Genomic DNA, 25,119 nt, shown 5'->3' with positions numbered 1-25,119 from the left:
ATATAAACCATAAGGTAAACTGAAATGTTTGATAGCTATGTTTCAAAATCTGTATATCAGCTGCAGCAAATATAACATGAACATGTAAAAAGATCATTGCTGGGGAAGGGGGAAAAGGGTTTGATGTTGGATATATGGGAGTCCCCTATATTGTATATGTGAATTGCTATAATCTAAAACTTTTTTGAAGATAATATTAAAAATTAGAAGGAAAAAAAAAAGAGAAAGGATGTAGACACTAAGGAAGAAATGAGAGAAAGTGCCTTGCCACTGTACATACAGGGCAACACCTATTACAGTGATGAAAGGCAAAATGTCAAAAACAAAACTTTATAATATTTTTCATTTTATTAGTACACCAATTTATTGTTCCTTTATTTTAGTATTTCTAATCATTAAACCCATCACTATATTTCATTTTCCTATTAACCGAATTTAGTTATATATATTGGGCTTCATTGTTAAAGAAGTTTTGGACCACAGAGAGGTTCAACAATGGCAGGGAAGGAACATTGGTGTGGGCTGTTATAGATGGGGGCACATGGTTGGGAGGGAGTTCTCCAGGGCATGTATATAGGGGACATAAAAATGTTCTGATATATGCTGGGTATTTTCATAGTAGTTACAGTTACAAATGACATCTGAGGGAGTGCTTAGTTCCTGCTCAGGGGAGCTCTGTCACACTCCCCACTGAAACAGCAACAATCCGCCAAGTGCAAAGGCAAAGATCAACAAGGAAGGATGGTTCAATGATGAACTCTTGAACTGATGACTATGCTTATGAGCTTGTGTGCCTGAAATATGAACTAGGCCTAGAGCTGCAGCTTGACTAAGATTACCTCCTGAGTGCCTCCATTTTGCTCAAATGTGGCCACTCTCTAAGCCAAACTCAGCATGTAAATGCATTACCTTTCCCCGGCATAGGACATGACTCCCAGGGATGAGCCTCCCTGGTGCCAAGGGATTACTACCAATCACTAACTGGGGATGCAATAGAAAGAGACCTTGAATAAAAGGGTCACATCAGACCAGCAGAATATCTCAGCCTACATATATGATCATGTGTTAAAAACTGCTTTTTGACCTTAAATAAAAGGGGGAAATGCAAAGACAAGTGAGTTTATATGGCTAACAATCTTCAAAAAAGAATCAGGAGGTCATCAGAAGGGTCGCACTTATGCATGCCTCAGCAGGACCCCAGAAACAGCCAAAGTAGATACAACCCTAGGTCCTGGTTCTTGTGAAGGCAATGGAGGCCCATGGGGTATATGGTCACAGCAGATGGATTTGGAGTTCTGTGCCATGTCAGTGGGACCTACTTTGGAATTTGTGCTCCTGAGAGTGATGGAGCTGGGTTCAGATGTGACCTTTCTACACATGCCTCTTCTGTTAGCTTTACTGAACCTGTGGTTGGCACTACGGATGGTGTATATTCAGGGGACTTGAATCTCTGGACTGCCCATGTGCCAGCTGGGCCCTGATTCTCAGCAGACTTGCAACTCCTACTCTCTGGTTCATTGGACTTACCCAGGTCAGCTAACAGGGAGGTGAAGATCATGAACCACCACACCAGAGGACCAAGAGTGCCTACAACTGCAGAAGAATTTCATTCATCATCTATGTGGAATCTGAGCCCCCTCTTGATATCAAGGTGGAGGGACATCACCATCCCAGGGTGGCATAAAATATGGATTAGAGTGGGATATTCTACTATAAAACTATTGTGACTAGTAATAGAAGAAAATGTAGCATTAATGTGGAGAAAGTGGCCACAGTAGTTGTTGAGGGCAGGGAGAGGAAAGAAGAGATGTGATGTGGGGCATTTTTGGGACTTGGAGTTGTCCTAAATGATACTGCAGAGTCAGATGCTGGGCATTATATATCCTGCTATAACCCACTGAATATACTGGGGGAGAGTGCGAACTACAGGGTGAACTATTATCCATGTGGTATAGCAGTGTTCCAGAATGTGTTTGCCAAGTGCGATGAGTGTGCCACAATGATGGGGGAGGTTGTTGGTGTGGGAGGAGTGGGGTGAGGGGTAGGGGGTATATGGGAACCTCTTATGTTTTTTTAATGTAACATTCTGTGTGATCTATTAACTTTAATTTTTTTAAAGTGTTAAAAAAAAAAAAAGAGAAGGGAAAAGTACTCAACATATTTTATGAAGCCAACCTTACCCTAAAACCAAAGCCAAATAAAGATACTATAAGAAAAGAAAATTATAGACCAATCTCTCTCTCTAATGAACATAGATTTAAAAATTCTCAACAAAATACTTTCAAATTGAATCCAACAGCATATCAAAAGACTTATACATCACAACCAAGTGGGATTTATTCCTGGTATGCAAGACTTGTTCAACATAAGAAAATCAATGAATATAATACACCACATTAATAAATTGAAGGAAAAATGCCACATGGTAACCTCAATTAATGCAGAGAAGGCATTCAGCCAAATCCAGCATCCTCTTTTGATAAAAACCCTCCAAAAGATAGGAATAGAAGGAAATTTCCTCAATATGATAAAAGGCAATTATGAAATACCCACAGCCAATATTATATTCAATGAGAAAAGGTTGAATGCTTTCCCCTTCAGATTGGGAACAAGACAAGGATTCCCACTGTCACTATTGTTATTCCATATTGTATTAGAATTTCTAGCTAGCACAATTAGACAAGAAAAAAAATTAAAGCCATCCAAATAGGAAAAGAGGAAGTAAAACTTCCACTGTTTGCAGATGACATGATCCTGTATTTAGAAAATTGTGAGGAAGTGGATATGGCTCAACGGATAGAGCTTCCACCTACCATATAGGAGGTCCAGGGTTCGATACCCAGGGCCTCCTGGCCCATGTGGTAAGCTGGCCCATGTGGAGTGCTGCTGTGCACAAGGAGTGTCTCCCCACACAGGGGTGGCCCCCATGCAAGGAATGGCCCCCATGCAAGGGGGGCAACCCCACACAGGAGAGCACACAGTCCAGGAGTGGTGCCACCAACATGGAGAGCTGATGTAGCAAGATGATGTAACAAAAATAAATGCAGAGAAGAGACAATATAAGATGCAGCAAAGTAGGGAGCTGAGGTGGAGCAAGAGAATGATCACCTCTCTCCCATGCTGGAAGGTACCAGGATGGGTTCCCTGGGCCACATAATGAGAATACAGCAGACACACAAAAACACACAATGAATAGACACAGACAGCAGACAACAGAGCAGGAGAGAGGGGGGAGAAATAAAAAGAAAAAAGAAAATTCTGAAGTATCCATGACAAAGTACTTGAGTTAATAAATGAGTTTAGCAAAGTGGCAGGATACAAGATTCCCACACAAAAATCTGTAATGTTTTTATACACTAGTACTGAACAATCTGAGGGAAAATTCCATTTTCAATAGCAACAAAAAGACTCAAATACCTAGGAATTAAATTTAACCAAAGAAGTACAGGATCTATATGCAGAAAAACACAAAAACAATGCTAAAAGAAATTTTAAAAGACCTAAATAAAAGGAAAGACATTCCATGTTCATGGATTGGAAGAACAAATATCATGATGTGTAGATTCAATGTAATACCAATCAAAATCCCAACAGCTTACTTTAGAGAATTAGAAAAGGCAATTACTAAAATTCATTTGGAAGGGAAAGTGCACCCAAATAGCCAAAAACATTCTAAAAAAGAAAAGCAACATGGGAGGAATTTCACTGCCTAACCTTGAAACATATTACAAAGCTACAGTGGTAAAAACAGCATTGTACTGGCATAAGGATAGAAACATCAATCAGTGGAACAGAATTGAGAACTCAGAAATAAACCCTCACCTATATGGTCACCTGTTTTTTGACAAACCTACCAAGTTAATGTTAGTCGAACAAAACATTCTCTTCAAGAAATGGTGCTGGGACAACTGGATAACTATAACCAAAAGAATAAAAGTGGATCCCTATCTCACTCCATATACAAGAATCAACTCAAAATTGATCAAAGACCTAAATATAAAAGCCAGAACCATAAAATTACTGGAATAAAATGTAGGGAAACATCTTCAATACATTTTAGTAGGTGGTGGTTTCTTGGGCCTTATACCCAATGTACACACAACAAAAGAAAAAATAGATAAATGGAATCTCCTCAAAACTAAACACTTTTGAACCTCAAGGACTTTGTCAAAAGGGTGAAAAGGCAGCTGACACAATGGGAGAAAATATTTGGAAATCACATGTCTGATAAGGGTTTAATATCCAGGATACATTAAGAGAGGTTACAACTCAACAGTAAAAAGACAAATGCCCTAATTTAAAAATGGGCAAAAGACTTAAATAGACATTTTTCCAAAGAAGAAATACAACTGGGAAAAAAACACATGAAGAAATGTTCAACATCACTAATGATTAGGGAAACAGATCAAAACTACAAGATACCATTTCACACCTAAGAGAATGACCCCTCTTAAAAAGACAGAGAACTACAAGTGTTGGAGAGGATGTGGAGAAATAGGAACATTTATTCACTGTTGGTGGGAATGCAGAATGGTACAGCCACTGTGGAGGACTGTTTGGCAGTTCATAAAGTAGTTGAATATAGACTTGCTAAATGACCCTGCAACACCACTATGGGACATAAACCCAGAATTACTGAAAGCAGTGACATGAACAGGCATCTGCACACTGATGTTCATGGAAGTATTATTCACAATTTCCAAAGTTAGAAACAACCCAGGTGTCCATCAACAGATAAATGGATAAACAAACTGTGGTGTATTTACACAATGGGATGTTATGCAGCTGTAAGAAGAAATGAATTTGTAAAGCATATGAGAACATGGATGAACCTGAAGGACATTATGTTGTGTGAAGCAAACCAGACACAAAAGGACAAATACCCTATGATTGCTTTATCATGAACCAAATATATTGTGTAACATATTGTATTCTTTAAAAAAATTTATATTTTTCCAGTACGTTTAATTGAGAAATATATGCTTTTATTCAACTGTGCTTTCTTAGTTTTTTATTGTTTATATTTTCAATTATTAAATATACAAAATAAAGCAAAAAAAAAAAAAGTTAAAAAACACATATCCCCCACATTCCAGGTAAGCTTTTTATTCTCTCCCCTTTCCCCCCATTGTCTGCCCTCTGTGTCTATTCACTGTGTGTTCTTCTGTGTCTGCTTGCATTCTTGTCATGTGGTACCGGGAAACTGTCTCTTTTTTGGTTGCATCATGCTGCAGTATCAGCTCTCCATGTGTGCGGCGCCACTCCTGGGCAGGCTGTGCTTTTTTTGCGGAGGGCAGCTCTCCTTGCAGGGTGCACTCCTTGCATGTGTGTCACCCCCAGGCGAGGAACACCCCTGTGTGGCAGGGTACTCCTTGTGCATGGCAGCACTGAGCATGGGTCAGGAGGCCCGGGGTATCACACCCTATGCATCCATATGGTAGGTGGATGCTCATTCAGTTGAGCCACAACCACCTCCCTCCTGGTAAGCTTTTAACATGAACCCCACACATTCCAGGTAGGCTTTTAACATGAGCCCCCCATATTCCAGGTAAGCTTTTTAACACATTTAGTTTGTATCCTCCCTGAATATCCAAAGCCTATAGAGTTTATACCTCTCAATTGGCTCTCCAGGGAACTTGGATATAGAATAAGTTTGAATTTATGCACAGGCCATATTAATATCATATTCTGGGAATATAAGGGTGAAAGACATCATCCTTGATATCTAAGAGTCACAATCTAGTGGAGAAAGCAGAGAGAAGAGGGCAAGAAACAATGTGCAGTATGAGGCATGTTTGGAAAATATGTTTTTTAACTATAAGTAGAGGCAGGAACAGAGAAAAAGGGGAGGCAAGCTAGGCAACTAGGGCACAAAATTTAAGGAAGCACTCACTCCAAGGGTCCTGCAAGTACAGATTCAGCACTTGCATAGAACTGAGAATGAGTGCCTTCTTAAATAATGCACCCTAGGCACCTAACTTGCCTCACCCTCCTTTTGGCCCAAGACACACAATTTTGCCATCATGCAAAGTAGCAGGACAATGTAAAGAGAAATAAAACAACAAACAAAAGACCCTGAAGAGGATCTGAGTAAAGCTCTATCAGTAACCACAAGGTGATCTTGAGTAATTCTTTTCTTATCTCTCGGCCTCCTTTTCCTCATCTGCAAAATGAAGGGGTTGAACTAGACAATGGCTTTTCAACCATGCTCTGCAGAGCCCATTGCATCCTCAGAACTAATTAAGATAATGAGGACACTGTGTGGGTAGGACCCTAGACACCCTACCCTTTCTTTAACCAAAAAGCCATGTTTTTATTGGTCTTTTTTAAAGATGATTTTTATACATTCATTTGCAGGGGGTGAGGGAGAGTGGAGATTTCGGTGATAAAAACAGAAAATCATCAGTGAGGTTGACTCTTGATAATCTCCAAAATCTTTGACAGTTTTTCATTAAACTTTTTATAAGAGATCTGGTTTATGCCAAGAGCCAGCAAGAATGGTTATTACTATGGTTTAAATGACTAGTGGTCCTGAGTAGTATCCAAGGACACTGATGTCTCATCAGTCCTTTGGTGAGTATCTGAGTCAGATTGTTCCCCACATGAATTGCTGAACAAGTCTTAACGAACTGCACAGAAAATGAAAAAACGAGAGACACATCAGAAAGCTAGATCAGCTTGATGTTAATCTGGAGTTAACAATCTTTGAGTCTCAGTTGACACCAGGAAGTACTGATGCAATCAAGTTTTATGTCCACAAAATGATGCCACCTGACTGTCACTGTACTTTATATCTTTCCTTCAGATATACCATTGAGTCAGTGAATGGTACTTTGATACACATGTGATGCTAACTGAACAAATCATGGACTTAGAATACAGTGCCATCTTTTTCCTTGGTTCCAAGTTTTTAATACTTCTATGTAACAAAGACCGGGGGAAAATTAAGTCCTTTCCCCTCCACCATCCCCAATGACTTGTAAGAGGCTGTGGGGGACAAAAATAAGGTTTGATTTTGATCATGATCTATGCAATATGGTTGTTCAACATACTGGATATATATTTTCAAGCATTGTCCATATAAATTACTGAGAAGGTCATTCATACCCTTCTTTCCTAGAGAAGCAGAGCTCTAAGACCCAATTCATCATCAGAGTGCAAGATAGAGATGGCTGGGCATGAAGCTGTGGGGACAGGCGTATTCAGTTTGGAGAGAGAGACAAGACCTGAATAATTAGGGAACCATGGGAGAGAAAGAGTCCCGGCAAGGCTGAAGGCCAAGGACAGCATGCCTAGGGATGGTCTCTGGGGATGGAAGTGGGTACAATTAGGGAGGAAGCACGGAGGGTCTATTGCACAACTTTTGTTTCTGGCACTCTTCAAAGCAAAGATCAGGACCTGTTTGTTTTCAGTTGTACCTATGGTAAGGTTCTATATTTTCCCCAGCAACCTAAGAAACTTTCTTTTCTAAAAAGAAAAACAGGCACACTGTCTACTTGATCAAAACATCATTGACTATTTTTCATTTCATCTGGTTATTAACAGGAAACTTTAATACAACAAATCAGACAGTGTGTTGTCATTTGGTTAAGGTAACCAAATGTCCCACAGCAATTCATAATTGTGTTTTGTTCCCTCTCATTCCATGGAAACTCCATATAGTGGTAATTTCTCTACAGAGAGTTCTGACATTATGCAGATTTTTGTGGTATCCAATTCAAAGGAACATAGTGGTTGTCTAAGAGAGTGATACTGTCCCTCTTGGTCAAGCATAGTATTTTCTCTTCTAATTAGCAAAATGGAGTACCACAGCCAGAAATGCCTTTGTTTTGTTTCTGTTGAAAACCTGGTCCACCTCCCAGAGTTTTTGCTATGCTGGCATAGTTTGGGCTCCTTCCCTGAACATGGTCATGAAGAGGTAACTGCCTCTATTATGATCTGCCATCCTCCCCTAATTTAATCCTGGAATTGGGCGACTGACTAAGCAGTAAAGTCTTTCTTACTGACCCCCAAGCTGAAACAAAGAAGCAGATATGTGTTTCCAAAGAAAAATGCTTCTACAAAGAAAATTGTGGGATAGCAGCTGGAATGACAGAAAATCAGAAAGCAAAGAAAAGCCCAACACTATCTCACAAGACAATAAAAAAATAGACAAAATAGCTCCAGAAAGGTGTAGGGTGGGTAATATCCTTAGATTGGCAATCTTTCCTAATACAGTGAATAATCAGAATTCACTTTTTGAAGAATAAGGCTTTATCACTTTTGCTGTAAAGATCATGGAAAAGGGACTAGTCTTGCTCAGCAACTGGAAATTTTTAAAGAATTTGTAAAGGGGAGAGCAATGAACAAAACATTATATATAGCCTTGAAAAAGGAATTACCGAAAATTGGTGATATTACAGAAAATCCAGCATAAAATTTTACTTCTTTTGGAATCTAGTTCAAGTAGATTATAACCTTTCAGATAAACACTGAAGACTCAAAATGGGAATGGTGGCTCACTACTCCCATTGCCTCACTCCATTCATGTAAGAAAAATATAAGGACACAGACATTGTTCAGAATAAGTAAGGCTGCCTTTTCTGTCAGAGCTCCCTTTCTAGAAAACACTTTTCATGGAGTTAATGAAGATGAAAGGTGGGGACTTTGTTCAAAAGGCCTTTCTTAGTAGTTAAGGCAGGGGTAGAAAGAAAAGTTAGCACACGTTGCTGAACTGAGATGTGGAACAATAAATAAGCTCCTTGACTTTCAAATCTTCTTAATGTCCAGTTCCCATCATGCTGCAGAAGGTATTCAGAATTTTAAAAAATAAAGTTTTATGTCCCCTGCCCCAATAACAGATAACTCCAACCTCCCCCGCCCCATGTCCCTAATCCAACAGGATGTACTAAGCACCTGTGCAATCTAAAGGAAACTTGTTTTTACATCAACAGAACTGGTCAGATTTTTTAAAATCTTAAAATCTTGAAAAAATATATAGAAATCATTCAGAAAACCCAAAATAATAACTATGGAAATTAGTCATGGCCATCCTCATTCCTTTCTTATTTTTCTTCACCTTTAAAATTAATCCTTTTACCTATTATAACACCATTATTAATAGTATTGCTGCTTCTTTTTGTCCTTGTCTCTTACAGCTTCTTGTCCGATTCATACACCGAATCATACAGTCAATAACCCAGGAATACATAAAGGGCGTCTTTCTGCTACATGAACAACGATATCAACCCCTGTGGGACCTGAAACCACAGCCCACTGTACAGGATGGAAGGGAACTTCTTTTCTCCGCCCCTTGACAGCAGGAAGTAGCCAGAATCAAGCCAATGCCCCAAATCCCCTCACCTTCCCATCCTGCCCAATACCTTATACCCCAATACCCAAATTTAAACAAAGAGTTAGGAATGTTAGAAGTTTGCAATAATTAACAAGCTGTAACTCAGTTTCCCCTGATATGCATGGGAAAAAGGCAAACCCCCTCCCCCGTGCGTGAGGGCATAGCACTTTCCCACAGATTAAAGAAAGAAACCTCTTAGAGACAGGAATAAAGGGAAACAGAGATCTTCACTATCTGCATATCAGAGGGAGATGGAGATCTTTACCACCTCTACCTGCATATCAGAGGGAGACGGAAACCTTCACTATTTACATATGGAAGGATGATAAAGAAACTACAGATCAAAAGAAACCTCTGCTCCTGCAGCATTCCAAGAAGCCAAAAACTCCCTAACTCACTATTCTCTAGTCATTATTAGGGAAAATTTTCACCACCAGGGCTTCCTATTGGTCCCTGCACCTCACTCGGACACTCAACCCCCTCCCACTAACTATCATTTCCTCACATAGGAAAGTTCTGTATAGATTCAAATCCCCCCTCCCATGCTGGTGGGGGGGACTGAAGTCTGTTCTTCAGACCCCCCTCCATTAGGAGAGCTTCTCAGTAAATTCTTTCGCAGCCTGTGGTCAATCAGTCTCTGTGTTCCAGTGAACGCCATTTTTCTACAACACAAAGATAGTGAGAAATCTCAGCAGAGGATATAAAAGCTGTTCTACCATTTCCTCTGGGAAAAAACAACAACAAATGAATGATGGTTTTGTGTTTTGTGGAAATCTGACTGCAAAGTCTATCTCTTTGGCAGACTTGAAAGTATCTATGATTGCATGCTTAAGGTTTAAGTTTTACCCACATTTTTTGTTGTTGTTTTTCCTGGTATATTTAGAGGCTAGAAACAGGCCCTCAAGTGCTTTTTCATGGGCGATCTCAGTAATAGCAATATCTATCATTTATTGAATGCCTATTATGCACCAGGCACATTTCTTGACACAAGATGTAATTTTAGAATATCCCACTTGGCAAAAAGCCCTGACTTACTTTATAGAGCTCCGTTGCTAGAACTTTGGAGCCTCATTGCTGAAGAAGCATGGTCAGTGGACTTGGCCCAGTGGTTAGGGCGTCCGTCTACCACATGGGAGGTCCCCTGTTCAAACCCCAGGCATCCTTGACCCATGTGGAGCTGGCCCATGTGCAGTGCCACGGGGGAGCCCCATGCGCAAGGAATGCACCCCGTAAGGAGAGCCACCCAGCGCAAAAGAAAGTGCAGCCTGCCCAGGAATGGTGCCGCACACACGGAGAGCTGACACAACAAGATGACGCAACCAAAAGAAACACAGATTCCCATGCCGCTGACAACAACAGAAGCGGACAAAAGAAGACGCAGCAAATAGACACAGAGAACAGACAACCAGGGTAGGGGGGAAGGGGAGAGAAATAAATAAAATTTTTTTAAAAAGAAGCATGGTAATTTACGTGTGCTAGCACATAATAAGCACTTGTTGCAAGTAAGCTTTAGACTTCTTGTTCTATTACATTTTAAACTGTCTTGTTTCACAAAGCTTTGGTAATTTCTGAAAATGTGTTTCAATTGTTTTCATGAACAACAGCAAAACAATGAAAAACAAACATTAGCTAGGAAAGAAATGATTGGTGAATGAGATAGCCATTTTCCTATAGAAACCATTGATGGGTAGTATTCATGAAAAGTCACAATATTTGTGAAAACTGATGTTGAATTTCAAACTGAAAATTGTGGAACTGATGTTACTAGTATATTTGTTAATGTTTTAATAGAAAGGCCAAAGACATTAATTATAGGAGCATTCAAAATACCTTTACACTCAAATTTAGGACACAGTTTTGTTTTCCAGATATATTAAACTAACTGCTTTTTAGCATCTGAAAGTACCTGACTTGTATGCTGATAACTTTTCTATATTTAAATCTGGTAAACTCCTGGACACAAAATCAGGATGCCAGGATAGAAGCCTAGGTTTATGAATCTCTTACCTCCATCTCCTTTTATTTCAGAAAGTTCTGCTAAAATTCTTCTAGCATGGCCTTTAAATGAAACATCATTTCCCCACTTACCACTGCCCTTCTCTCTTTGCCTCTCTTTTCTCTCTAAATAGTCATTTGTTTGCTCATTATTTATTCAATCTTTATTAAATACATATAATATATTGTAAACATTGTAGATTCCAACAGAAAAAAGAAATAGTTCCTGTTTTCAATTATCTGACATTGCAGGAATCAGATAATTACAATACAATGTGTTAAGTGCTATAATTACAGATAGAGTTATGTAAAGTGCTTTTTGAATACAGACAAGAAAGCTCTTAACTGCTGAAAGGATGGGGGTGGGGAGTAAGAAGAAAAAGTAGGAAATAGCCACTGGATGAGGGAGAGGAAGAGCAGGACAGGCTCACAGGAAATTCAGGCAGAAGAAAACAGAATGTTCAGACAAGGGGGTGGAGGACAAGGACATCAGATTCTAGGAATTGCAAGTAATTGGTAAAGCTGAAGCGCAGGGTTGTTGGGATGGAAAAAGTTTCAGCTTGTAACTGTAAAGGTAATCAGGGGCTACATCATGAAAGGTCATGCTAAAGTTTTTAACCAATTGGTCACTTGAAGAGTTTAAACCTGGGAGAGAAGTAACATCACCAGGTGCTGTGTTTGGAAAGCTCCTTTTAGTTGCTGTGTGGGAGGTAACTCCACCTCAACACCAGCAGGAGCCTGCTGCAGAAGTGTAAGAATGAGATAAGGAAGATCTGAGCAAAATTAGAAGCTCTGGAAATAGACACGGGGAGGCAGACTTGGGAGGTATTTGGAAGGCGAATTAACAAAATGAGTTGACAGGACATAAGAAAATAACAAAGAGAGGAATCTAAGATGCCTGTCAGATTTCTAGAGTGCTTGGGTAGCTGAATAATGATGCCATTAACAGAAATTACACTGCCAGGAGGAGAAATGTCATGGGAAGATAACAAATTCCATTTTGGACGTGTTGAGTTTGAGTGCCCGTGGTATGTACAAGGGGAGAATTCTGAGCCATATTGAAGCAGCATAGAATAGGGTCTTAAGGAGGAGAGGCAGAAAACCTAATAAATTTCCAACCACCACCCAGCAGAAAAAACTGGAGCAGCTTGCTGCTGGACTCACATAGGCAGGTTGTCAGTAGATAGCTCATGCCTGCTGATGTAGTGGGAATGCCGTTTATACCATTCACCTATCAGCTGCAGAAAAAAAATCGGCAGCATGTGCCCACTGACTGCATAAACAGGTCATTGGAACGCAGCTTACAAAACCCACCCAGCAGAAAATAGGAGAAAAACGGGATATTCCCACATTACCCACCCATTTTCATAAGCCCCTAGTGGTAGCAATAACCAGGAGGCAATTACCACTGGACAGCAACCCCTATCCCCCCTAATAGAATCAAATCACCCAATAAAGCTCTCCTGTATTGTCTCAAATATGCCAATCAATGCAACCTCTGGAGTCCTACATGCCTCCCCACCCTCCATAAAACAGAGGACACCAAGGCAGAATTTTACATTTTCTCCCTTGAAAATGCCCACCTTCACCCCTGAAGGTGTATTTCTATTCTCTTATTCTACTCCCCAATAAATTCTCTGCTTGCCTAATTAATGTGTGGCTCATCTTTGAATTCTCTCTTGTGATGAAGCTGAGAACCTAGACACCAGTCTCCAATAATATTAAAACCCGTGGATTGGAAGACTAAATATCATTAAGATGTCGATTCTACCCAAATTAATATACAGATTCAATGCAATTCCAATAAAAATTTCACCAGCATTTTTTAAACAAATGGAAAGCACAATTATCAAATTTATTTGGAAAGGTAATTGGTCTCGAATAGCCAGAAACATCTAAAAAAGGAAAAGTGAAGTTAGAGGACTCTCACTTCTGGACGTTAAATCATTTTACCTAGCTACAGTAGTAAAAACAGCATGGTATTGGCATAAAGATAGACACATAGACCAATGGAACTGAATTGATGGTTCAGAAACAGACCCTCACATCTATGGTCAAGTGATTATTGACAAGCCTGTCAAACCCACCCAGTGCAGGCAGAACAGTCCATTTGATAAAAGATGCTGAGAGAACTGGATATCCATAGCCAAAAGAAGGAATGAGGACTCTTACCTCATGCCTTACACAAAATTAATTCAAAATGGATCAAAGACATAAATATAAAAGCAAGAACCAGAAAGTTTCTAGAAGAAAATGTAGGAAAACATCTTCAAGACCTGGTGATAGGTGATGGACTCTTAAAGAAGATAAAAGAAAGGCTGAGAAGGACTACTGAAGCTTAATGTATACAGAAATTTTAATTAACTTTACTGTAAAAGTGTGGAAATGTATAGAGTTGATGGTAACACATTCTAGTGAGTAACAGCTGGTTTATTATAGGAATGCGGCTGGAAAGGGTTGTAAATGTCAATTAAAAGAAAGCTAGAGAATAATCTAGGGACTAAATTACACAGTAAACCCAGAGGTGGATGAGAATTGTGGTTGATGGCACAGATTCAAGAGTGTCCTTCTGTGAGCTAGAGCAGATGTACATCATTGCAGCATGGTGGGAATGTGGGGAAGCATGGAGAAAATACAACTGGGTGACCTATCATTTGTGGTTAATAGAAATACTGTAAGATTCATGCATCTATGTCAAAGATGTACTATGTGGATAATGGAGAAGGACTGAAAAACTGTGCCAAATGTACCCTATGGGCCATGATTGATGGTAACAGTCATACCTATAACAAATGTTCCACCATGGCGTGGTGTTGATAAAGGGGTGTGGTGTTGACGAAGGGGTGTTATATGGGAATTCTGCACATGTGCATGATTGTTTTTGATGAAGGGGTATGGTGTTGATGACGGGGTGTTGTATGGGAATTCTGCACTTGTCCATGATTGTTTTGTAAGTTCACAACTTCTGTAATAGAAATATTTTTTAAAAATAATAAAGTGGGTTAGGGGGAAAATACACCAAATGTAAAATATGGGCTATAGTTAGTAATAAGACTTTGACAATAATTCTTTCATAATTTGTAACAAATGTCTCACAACAATGCAAAGTGTTGGTGGTGGGTTGATGTATGTGATCTATATGATGTTATGCATATTGGTTTTGTAAATTCACAACTTTTACTGTACTATACACTTATTATTTATATGTATTCATGTATGAATGATATAAAAAAAATAATAGAGTGGTATATTAGTCAGCCAAAGGGGTGCTGATGCAAAATACCAGGAATTGGTTGGTTTTTATAAAGGGTATTTATTTGGGATAGGAGCTTACAGACATCAGGCCATAAAGCATAAGTTACTTCCCTGACCAAAGTCTATTTTCACACGTTGGAGCAAGATGGCTGCTAATGTCTGTGAGGGTTCAGGCTTCCTGGGTTCCTCTGGGCTCAGCTTCTCTGTTTTCTCCACATGGTCAGCTATAAATTAGGAGAGGCTTTGCCTCTCTCCACAAGGTCAGCTGTAGACTATCAGGCAAAAGGCTCTGTCTCTCTCCCTGGGGCTCCAGCTTCAGCATCAAACTCCAGCATCAAAACTCCAACATCAAAAACCCTCAACTCTGTCCTTTGCCATGCCTTTTATCTGTGAGTCTCCACCCACCAAAGGGTGGGGACTCAATGCCCTACTGGCACAAGAGGTTTACATAATTACTTAATCAAGTAAACCTATGAATCCAATATAATCTAATATGCCCAGAGAAAAAGGTCAGTTTACAAACATAATCCAGTATTTCTTTCTGGAATTCATCAATAATATCAAACTGCTACAGGTGGGTTGGAGGAAAATACAACAAATGTAAGATACTTCAGTTAGGAATAATATTTTGAGGATGTTCTTTCATCATTTGCTAAAAATGATTCACAACAATAAAAGGTATTGGTGGTAGGGCAAAGTATGAGAGCCCTGTATGATGTTATGAATGTTTGTTTTTTAGGTTCACATAATTTTTACTATATACTTATTGTTTATGTATGAGTGATATACTTCAATAGATTTTTAAAATAATAAATAAATAAATAAGTAAATAAATAAATAAATAACAAGGGTATTCAATGGTGGGGGGGACCCAAACCCTATGGAGCAGATATGACTCGAGGAGTTGAGTGCCCGCCTCCTACCTGCGAGGTACTGGTTTCAGTTCCCAGTGCCTCTTAAAGAAGACAAACAATGAGCAGACAATAAGCAAATACAACAAGCAAGACAACAAACAAAAACAAATAAGAAACAGATATGGCTCAAGCAGTTAAGTACCCGCCTCCCACATGGAATGTCCTAGGTTCAGTTCCCAGTGCCTCCTAAAGAAAAAAATAAACAGACAATGCACAGACAACAAGTAAAAAAAAACAAAAACAAAAAACAATGAGCATACAGCAAGCAAAAGCAACAAGCAGTCAAGCGAGCCATCTTGGGATGGGGGACGGGGGAACCCTATGAGTGGGAGCTGGTATAGCTTAGTCATTGAGTGCCAGCTTCCCACATATGAGGGCCAGGATTCAATCCCTAGCCCGAATACCTTAAAAATCAAAACAAAACAAAAAACCAAACTTATGAGGACCCAGGCCTGTATTTTGTGCCCTAGTTCCATCAATTAAACTGAAAACAATGCAAAACCATAAAATATATATAAGGAAGGCCAAAAAATTTTGTTTTTTCTGATGATGACTACTTTGGCGCTTTTAAAAAACATTACAAAAATGTAATCATATATATGTACACACACACACACAGAAACATATATATTTTTCCCTGCCCCTGCTTGGCACGTGACAGAAACGTGTGCACAGAGAGGGTGTCTGCTGGATAATCCAGTCCTGGGAGATGATCAGGAGGCACTAGCCAACCCGATTTTCTTCTCACAGCTTCCCACAAGCTGAAGAATTCACATATCTGCCCACAGCAAATGTACTCAAGGTTCTACACTCACATATGCCCATGAAAATCAAGCAGAAAGGGACACTTCATACAATTCCAAATAGATCCAGCCCATGAGTCTCATGCAACTTGTTCTACACCCATTTAGGGCCAGAGCACGAAGGCCACTGTTTATTTTCTTATTTGGTATATTCTCTGCATGTCCACATCTGGCTGGCCATTAAGTAAATAGTTCTTCCCATACGCCATACTGAAGCTTACACTGGAATCACCTGGAGGGGTTGTTAAGCTTTACTGCTGAGTCCCACCCCAGGGTTTCTGATTCAGTAGGTCTGGGATGAGGCTAGAGCATTTACTTTTCTGCCAAATTTTCAGGTGAGCCTGCTGCTGCTGACCCTGGGAGTGCACTGGGAGAAACCACTGTCATACGCCAAGTCTCCACAGGCAAAGTAATTAGAAGATTGAGGCAATTATCCAGTTATGACAGTACGATAATTTTTAAAATTCACTGAAGTAAATATAAGGAAAAACTTATTTAAACTAGGGTATGGTAATTATAAAAGGATAACCAGAGTAATGAGGGGATGAGACTCTTGCTTTTGAATAAAATATGAGATTATTTGTCATGACATTCCATGTTGTTCTGGTTTTGGAAAGATGACTCATAAGAATATGTAAAAGTAGCATAAAAAGTCTGTTAAATTTGGTTCAAAATGTAGTTGATGGCAAAAAGGACAAAGCAAAAAATCGTGCATTTCAATCCCTTCTAAAAAGCTGTCATACATACTGGCATAGAGCAAGACTGATCCTTTGAGAGAACAAAAAGTAATTCGAATTTATAGTCCTTAGTTAAGAAGCTTTTGGTTGCCTGATTTGTGAGCTTTTGTGAAACACACCACTTCTCTAAGCAAACCCTGTCTTTTCCATTCAGTAAGCAGTTTCTTTGGTTACTTACACATACCACTATTACCCTGGAAAATAATCCTGATAGCAGGAATTTTAAAATGACATGACAGTGAGGGAATAAATTATATTAAAAAGAGAAATCAACGTGAGGAGATTTCAAAAGGTTAGTAACACTGTAATTAAAGAAAAGGTATTTTGAGTTGAACAGAATTTAGAATTTCCATGCCACTATAGTGTAACCTCAGCATCTCTCAACTTAGAGCAAGTTTTATATAAGAACCTGACTGAAAAATAATTTATTTGGTATTTGGAAAAATTTACAAATGGTATTATTGTATTTATAATATTTGTTTACTAAGGGATTGTTTTATTTCTAAACCCATAGAAAGCTTACAAAATCCTCAGGGTAACTGAAATTCCAGATCATTCCCTGAAAAGGGTAGAAAAAATCTTTTGCAATGTACAATTTTTTTGGAATTCTGTTTTTTTTTTAAGTTTTATTTTGAAATACATTCAAACTTACAGGACAATTGCAAGAATAATAGAAACCCCATACAGAGACTTCCAACGTACCCCTATTCACCCTAGACAACCAGATCTACCAATTTTAATATTACACCACATTTGTCATATCTGGTATCTATCTATTTCTTAAACACTTGAGTGTAGGTTGTATATTTCATACTTCTTGAACACTTAACACCATCGGGTATATTTTCTAAGAAAAAGGATATTCACTTATGTAAACACTTTAAGTGCAGTTATCAAGTTCAAGAAATTTAACATTGATATTAGGCTTACATTCTATATTCCAATTTTTTCACATATAACAATAATATCCCTTTGAGTCTTTTCTCCTCCCTTGCTAGAACCCATCCCAGATGATGTAATTGTCAGTCTACTCTTTTTCTTTCTTTCTCCCTTTCTCTCTTTCTCTTTTTCTCCTTCCTTCCTTCCTTTTTTCTTTCTCTCTCTCTCTCTTTCTTTCTTTCTAAATTGTGGGAACCTATGTACAACATAAACTCCCCCATCATAACCTCCCCATCGTACCACTAAATGGGATTAATCATATTCACAATATTGCAGTACCCTCACCACCTTCCATTACTAAAGCTTCCCTATCACCCAAAAAAGAAAGCCCCTATACCCATTATGCCTTAACTACCCATTCTTTCTGTCCCCCACCCCTGGAAACCTGTATTCTAATTTCTGTCTCAATAAGCTTGCATATTTTCTGTTTTTGTTTTTGTTTTTTTTTTGTGTGTGTGGTTACCATGGGCTTAAATATTAACATTTTAAATCTATAACAATCTCCTTTGTTTTTTTCTTTCTTTTTTTTAAGTCCATCCTCTTAGTGCATATAGCACTAAGGCTGCTTCTTCATCACTTTTATTTATTTCATTTATTTACTTTTTTAAGTGTATTTTTTTGAAGATCCCCTTTGCTTTTATACCAACTTAACTTCTATAGTATACACTGAGTTCCAATTTCCTTCCAATTCCCTACCTTTATGTAGTTTTCACAAATTACATGTTTATACATTGAGACCCAAAGCACTGATTTATCATTAAACATCCAAGATGCTCAACAAACTCCAAATAGGAAAACCCAGATAGATCAGGCTGCAGAATATTTAATTGAACTGTTAAATGCCAAATGCCAAAGATAAAGCGAATTCTGAAAGCTGTAAGAGAGAAGCAATGTATAGCATACAGGGGAGCCTCAATAAAATTAAGTACTGAATTCTCACTGGAAACCATGGATGCAAGAAGACAATGAGATGGCATATTTAAAGTGCTAGAAGCAAAAAACTGCCAACCAAGAATTCTTACTAGGCAAAATCATCTTTCAAAAATGAGGGCAAGATTAAGACTTGCCCAGATAAACAAAAGCTGAGGAAGTTTGTCACCACTCAACTGGTCCCACAGGAGATGCTCAAGAGAGTTCTGTAGGTTAAAAAAAAAGGCCAATAGAAAATAGATTAAAGCCTCATGAAGAAATAAGGATCTCCAGTGAGGGCAATGATATGGGTAAATATAAATGCTGGTATTATGTATTTTTGATTTGTAATGTCACTTTTTACTTCTTACAGGATCTAAAAGGCAAATACATAAAATGTAATGATAAATCAGTGCTTTAGCTCAGTTTGGTTCCTTTTCATAATTTTCATCTCTCTATTGATATTTCTTTTTTTTGTCCATCTATCATTTTCCCTATTTCCTTTAGTTCTTTTTTTTTTAAAGTTTATTTATTTTTTTATTTATTTCTCTCCTCCTCCCCCCCCCCCCCCCATTGTCTGCTCTCTGTGTTCATTCACTGTGTGTTCTTCTGTGTCCGCTTATATTATCAGGCAGCACCAGGAAACTGCATCTCTTTTTTGTTGTGTCAGCTCTCTGTGTGTGCAGTGCCATTCCTGGGCGGGCTGTGCTTTTCTCACACGGGTAGGCTCTCCTTGCGGGGCACACTCCTTGCACGTGGGACACTCCTATACAGGGGCGCCCCTGCGTGGCATGACACTCCTGGCACACAGCAGGACTGCAGGTGGACCAGCTTACCACATGGGTCAGGAGGCCCTGGGTATCGAACCCTGGACTTTCTATATGGTAGGCAGACACTCTATCAGTTGAGCCACGTCCGCTTCCCTCCTTTAGTTCTTTTTGTCCATGTTTTCCTTTAGCTCTTTAAGCATATTTAGGACCATTTTATAAAAGTCTTGGGTATGACCCAGATCTAATCCTCCTCATTGTTGGTTTCTCATGCTTCAATCTTCTCCTTTGCCTGGGTCATTACTTTCTGTTTCTTTGTATGTGTTGTAACCTTTTGTTGAAACCTGGACCTTTTAATTTTGTACTGTCACTGGAATTTAGACTCTCAGGAATTAGTTCCTTAAGCTTTTTCCAACTTGTATCATGACAGAGCTTTCCTTGATTTCCAGGAGATAACAAAGATGGAAAGAAAGAAAACACCCTTCCCAGACTTTGCAGATTGACCTGTGCAAGTGCTGTCTTCAAGGCTTATCTGTACAATGAGTTTAGAGAATAGTTCAAGGCCAAAGCACATGCCCTTCCTTTCTGCACATGTCTCTTATCTTGGACATATGTGCGTGGTACTTACGTGGCCCTGGGAATTCCCCCATTTATATGATTCTAAATGTCCCCTCTTCCCTAGGAAACAGTTTTCTCATCGTCCTAGGGAGCCCAATGCATATCCTACAGCCAGGAATTGCTTGCCCCAGACAACATCACTTGACTGCTCTCCCAGAGCATTTTCTAGGAGAGTTCCATGAGCTGCTTTCTACACAGAGGGCAAGTTCTGGGATAGCACGCCCCTCAGGCCACCACCAGACATACATGCTCCCCGTATGTGCACGAGAGTTACTCTGCTCCCTCTGGAAATGGGTCCAGGAATCCATACCGGGAGTGTGGGCCAACTCCCTGCCTAGCTGGTGAGGGGTGAGGGAGGGCCCAGCCAGGGTGCCATGAGATCCTATGGCCTTTAAGTAGCCTTTTTCTTGATTAGGGTCTCCCCCTCCTACTGCAGTCCTTGAACTGTTTCTGGAGCTTTGGGAAAGATGTTTCTTCTAGTTCTTGCTGGTTGCTGAAAGCTTCTATGGGGCACCAGAACCCTGAAGTGTCTCACTGCACCCTCTTGGTCTGGGCTGAGCTTCTGCAATGTACTCTCTTTTGGGATATAAAATTAAAGTACTCACCCAATGAGACTGGGTACTGCTTCATTACTAGCTGGGCAAGTTATTTACCTTCTCCCAATTTCGGTTTCTCAATGGTAAACTGGGAAAGCTAATAATATTTAAATTGTAGTGTTTTAAAAACATTAGAAATAGTGTGTGTAAACTTCATTACATCCTGTCTCCCAGTGCCTGGTGCTGTCATATCATAATGCTTATTACCTATTTATTAATCACCTATTCTGTGCCAGGAAGAATATTAGAAATTTATATGTTATTCCATTTAATCATCAAAATAATCTCATGATGTAGGTGTTATGAAACACATTGTTGTAAGTAAAATATAGAAAAAGGAAATTTTAATATTGAAAAATGGCCCATAAGGAAAAAAATCGGTTTAACTAAGGAAGGATAATAATCAAGACTAGCATTACTTACAGCATATTAACACCTATTATGTACCGATCCTTGCACCTACCCTTTGAGATAGGAGTGATTATTTTCCATTTTGTATATAAGAATTCTGAGAATCAGAATATATCAAAGTTTACTCTAAAATAGGTATTGTGGGACTAGGTGTTATGAAGAAGAAATTCATATTTCTACAATTCCCTCATCAGTTACAAAACAGTGTTTCAGTCTGCAACAATGAGAACACTGGTCAGTCTAAAGAAGGTGGGCAAGGAGAGAGTAATAGAAAAAGCATTTGTAACCTCTGGTGAATGCACCAGGTGTTCCTAAATCAGGTGTTTTAAATCTAGAGAATGTCTATATTTGACGGATGTAAAATTTGCTAATATTCTATAACTCCAAACTCAAAAATCAGTTATAAATCTCTTGGTTCATAAGGAAATTATTTTAAAAAAAAACGATTTTGTTTACTAAGGAGAAATAAACCAATCCCTCCAAATAATTCAGTGATCTTTTACTTAGTATATTTACTGCATATGAAACCAGAATCAACTATTTCTGAAGCAAAAATAAGTGAATGTTAACTATTTCAATGCTGTATTCTGGTTATGATATATATTAAGTTATTAGTTTAGTATGAATCAGAGACCCACAGGACTGGTCTCCATATTATTACCAGCCTAGATATTGACTGATAAGCTAAGCTTTAGCTTATCAGATCCCAAAGGTTAAGGAAAGTTTGCTTATAAACAACAAAGACCTTAAGGGACAAAGTAGGAAAGATCTTTAATAGAGGGCATAATACCACAGATTGGGTGATTAAAGCAGATTATATTTTTTCTTCTCCGAATGGGATTTTTTCATTGTTTTGTTTGTTTGTTTTTTAGAATTAATTTACCAAGTGAACCTTATTAAGGCAGGTTAGTCTAGGACACAGGGAAGGCGGCTGAGCCTTGGCAGAGAACATGGCCAGTGTAGAGCACGGCTGCCAGACCCAGTCAGCAACGCCCTGCTACTAAAGAACAAAGCCAGGAAGGCCCGAGACCCCATTTGGAACTCTTTCCTGGGTCAGAGAGAAGCCCCAGATAACCCCACACAGGCCTCCTCATTGGGTCCCTGAGAGCTACCGGCAGGGATCTAGGGCAACCAATCAGAGCAGCAAACAGCGGGGACCCCTCCCCAATATTAGGAAGGGGGAGGGGGAGGAGGAAAGGCCTTAAAACCACCTACCCGGGCTCCACCCTCTCGGTTGCCCTGAGCCCAGCAATCAGATCTCAGGTTTTTCTTTTCCTGTTTCTTAATAAACTCTTTACTCCCTTGCCTACCCTATGGCGTGTCCTTAAATTCTTTCACGTGACATAAACCAAGAACCTAGAAGCCGGGAGTTTTCCACCAACACTACTACTCTTGAGTTAGGCTAACTGCTAGAAATACAAAGAGGGCTAAGAACGTGGTTTTCCTGCAGGATTTCACCTTCAAAAAGGAAGGCATATGTATGTAAATGGCTAAATACTGGAGATTAGCACCGTAATGGAGGCATGAATCTATAGCAGTGGGAGGCACAAGCCCTGGAAAGTCATTATCCGTCTTTCTTCTGGTCTGATTTCCAAATGAGTGCTTTCTACGTGAACCAGAAATGTCCCAATGTTCTGTCTTGCTTTTAAATTTTTTGTTCCCATATAGTCTTCACCCAGCTTTCCCTAATGATAACATTTTACAGAATCATAGTGCAACTATCAAAAATAAGAAATTAACAGATTATGGAAAAAAATAATCAGACTACTACCACTAACTATGGTCCATAGTGTATACTTGGTATACTTCTTCCATACACCCCTTTTTATTAACACTATGTATTATTGTTGTACATTTATTATAGTTCATGAGAGAACACTCTCATATCTGTACTGTTAACCACAGTCTATCTTCCACCACATGGCTCACTGTGTTATACAGTTCCATGCCTTGCACAATTTATCCAAAGCGTAGACTCAGTGGCTCTCACTTCCATCAGAGTTGTGCAGTCATTGCCTTAGTGACCTCTTGACTTTTGAAGACCCCTGGCCAGGTATTTTATAGGACATCCTTCAGTTTGGGTTTGTCTCATGTTTACTCATGATTAGATTGAGGTTATGGATTTTAGGGAATACCACAGAGATGAAGTGTGCTTCAGTGCATCATGTCAGGTGCCATTTTTTTTTGTTACTGGTAGTATTCACCTGGAAAACATTTTAAAGGTGGTATCCGTGGTGTTTTCCACTGTAAAGTTATTATTTTTGCTTTTGTAATTAAGAACATTTGGCATGGAATCCCTGAGATTTTGACTGAAGAAATTATTCAAATCTTCTTTCTTGAAAATAGTCTTATTGATGGCACAGAACCCTTACATAATCCAAAAAAATTTTAGTTTTATGGACCTAGAAATGAGATTCTGTTTACCTGAAGAGCACCCAAGTATAAGGTCTATGTATTCATTCCCTAAATGAATGGTCTATTAAAATTTTCAAACTCACATTTTCCAGGGGGGAAAGAGGGCACAGGAGAGACAAATTGAGGGCATAGACATAGTATGCAGCAAACACATTGAGTGCTTCTCAATTCCTATCACACCACTTTGTATTTAGGGAATCACTAATCCTAAATCAGAGAGCACGGATATGCTAAGAATCTCTATTTGTAATATGTGCAAAAAGCCCTTATTTTCACAGGCTTCTCAAAACAGGATGACCGCTCTATTTAAATCAGGATTTATCTCTCAGCTGAAACACTAGCCTTCATGCATGAACTATCAGGCTTTGGTGCTAGAATGACATAGTTGAGAAGTAAATTTCATGGAAAATATTTCTCTGAAAAATCCTGGGGAGGGAATTAGGGGGATACTGATCTTACAGCTAGGATATAAAGAAAAGATAGAAGGTTTGGCAGTTAGTTGTGAATGATAATACTACAGATATATTCAAAGGAGAAAAATAGTTGTGCACTCTGCAGGACAAAGGTGGCTATGCAAAGCTAAAGAAAGATATTCAAACTCTTTCAAGAAAGGAAAAATCAGGTCATGGCAAAACAGGATAATTCTTACAGAGTACTGGTTCACAAGTTTAATATTATCAAATTTAATTAAGCTAAATATCCTACTTGAGGAAAAATTTGAAAACCTACAGAAAATATTAATAGTGTTTATCCCCTGAGGATTGTGATGGAGTCTTTTACGTTTCCATTTACAGCTTTATATTATTGGGATTTATTTATTTATTTATTTATTATTTATCATGGTCAGGTATTACTTTTAAATTGAAATAAATCAGATGGAAAAAATTAATCTTATTTCGAATAAATATTAAAGTGATAAAAATATAAAGTGATAAAAGTCAACTGATTAAAGGTTAGCTACTGAAAGAACTTTCCAGTTTCACCAAGCAAAGTTTGAAAACAGAGTAGATTTTGAATCATTTAAACTCCTGCCCCAATTTTTAAAATTGGAGAAAGAAAAGAGGCCAGATAGAATTACATTTCTTGTTCTGTGAAAAGTAACCAAAGAACTCATTGACAGGAATAGTATTTCACTGAAAAATTGAAAATTTGCCTTTTTAAAACAATTATTTGGTATATAGTAGAGTATCTATTTATGAAAAAATCAACTTTATAAAAGCATTATAGACACTGAAGAAAACGGACCAGTGAGGTTTACCTACCTGCCCCCACTAGCAAGGACTCCTATTTTCTTCTCACCCAAGGAACACCTGGGCTGCTCTCCTCCTCCCCCTCCCAGCTCACTGAAAAGAATGAAGGTCTGTATTCACTCCTGAACTTCAAACGAGCTGTTCAGTGTGTAACTGCACAAATAACAGAAACCTGG

The 25,119-nt window shown here is 38.8% G+C and overlaps 1 long non-coding RNA gene across 1 annotated transcript in view; it reads right to left on the bottom strand.

Moving 5' to 3' along the window:
- The window catches only part of LOC139440158 (uncharacterized), a 40,425-nt gene extending 15,391 nt beyond the window's left edge, over nt 1-25,034 (bottom strand). Inside the window, exon 1 of the long non-coding RNA XR_011650267.1 lies at nt 24,956-25,034. This is a non-coding gene — a long non-coding RNA (uncharacterized lncRNA). The remainder of the gene's footprint in view (nt 1-24,955) is intronic.
- Nucleotides 25,035-25,119: the final 85 nt, after the last annotated feature.

Source organism: Dasypus novemcinctus, chromosome 12, assembly GCF_030445035.2.
Source record: "Dasypus novemcinctus isolate mDasNov1 chromosome 12, mDasNov1.1.hap2, whole genome shotgun sequence".
Lineage (NCBI taxonomy): Eukaryota > Metazoa > Chordata > Mammalia > Cingulata > Dasypodidae > Dasypus > Dasypus novemcinctus.
Note: the sequence above shows the minus strand (reverse complement) of the source record. Positions and strands in the feature narration are given on the sequence as shown.